Below are 1,387 nucleotides of genomic sequence, written 5' to 3'. Positions count from 1 at the left end.
ACAAAAAGAGAAGCCCCCCCCCCCCAAGGGAGAATCTCTGTAAAGCATCTCCCGCATCCCCGATACGAGCTCCGGCCGGAAACCGGCACGGAGATATCTCGAGCCGAGAGTCGCTTCAAGACAGCCTACATAGCCCGATTGGAAAGACAACGTATAAGCTGCTCAAGGTCTCGAATCAAAACCGAGCTTCAGCACCCAATACCCATAGCGTGAGACTCAGACTATGCGCCTTCACCATCAAAATTGACTAAGTTCAACAACAGTTGAACTGGGACTCAGGCTATGCGCCTTCGCCATCAAAATTGACAAAGTTCAACAACAGTTGAACTGGGACTCAGGCTATGCGCCTTCGCCATCAAGATCGACAAAGTTCAACAACAGTTGAACTGGACTCGGGCTATGCGCCTTCGCCATCAAAATTGACAAAGTTCAACAACTGTTGAACTGGGACTCAGGCTATGCGCCTTCGCCATTAAATCAAGGCTATGCGCCTTCACCAGTAAGTTCAACTACGGTTGAACCAAGACTCAGGCTATGCGCCTTCGCCATCAAAATTGACAAAGTTCAACAACAGTTGAATTGGGACTCAGGCTATGCGCCTTCGCCATTAAATCAAGCCTATGCGCCTTCGCCAGTAAGTTTAGCTACGGTTGAACCAAGACTCAGGCTACGCGCCTTCGCCATCAAATCCAACGAGTTCGACCTCGCTTGAACCATGAGGCTAGATGCCTTCGTCCTCAAATCTAACAAGTTCAACCACAGTTGAACTGGGACTCGGACCAAGCGCCTTCATCATTGAACTCAGCAAAACCCAACCTCCAACGAATCGCGGCGCAGGTTAGGCACCCTCGCCATTCAAGTAAGTACTCCCAGCTCGAACTAAGATTAGGGACGCGTAAAGTCCGAGCCCGGTCAAACTACAAGGCCGCATTTTTTATCATCACGGTCGATAGTTCGACCGCGCCCGAACTGGGACTATGGCTAAAGGCTGAGTGCCGCTATCGCCAAGCAACGGCTCCGACTCGCTCACCCCGAGTCGAAGAAGAAAAGTCGTCAACAATCAAAAACTAACATGCCTACCAGAGTCAAACGCGAAGGCAAATCACCCCTTCGAACGCATCCAAAGAAAAATCTAAAAGGGAAAAAGGGAAGGTACAAAGCAGATACAAGGCAAATAACGGAAAGGAGATCTCATTTATCCACGAAATTAATTGCTAGTCATCCCCGCTTACACTCGGCCAAGGCCGATCAATACAAGGAAAGAGAAAAAAAGAAGAACAAGAAACACCTAAATGCCAAACGGCGAACAAAACAAGAAAAAATGCATAACATCTTTTTACTCGGCGCCATCCATGCCACCATCTGCACCAGCGTCAGCCTCTGGCGT

The sequence above is a fragment of the Nicotiana attenuata genome, chromosome 2 (assembly GCF_001879085.1).
Source record: "Nicotiana attenuata strain UT chromosome 2, NIATTr2, whole genome shotgun sequence".
Classification (NCBI taxonomy): domain Eukaryota; kingdom Viridiplantae; phylum Streptophyta; class Magnoliopsida; order Solanales; family Solanaceae; genus Nicotiana; species Nicotiana attenuata.
This window is presented reverse-complemented; position numbering follows the sequence as displayed.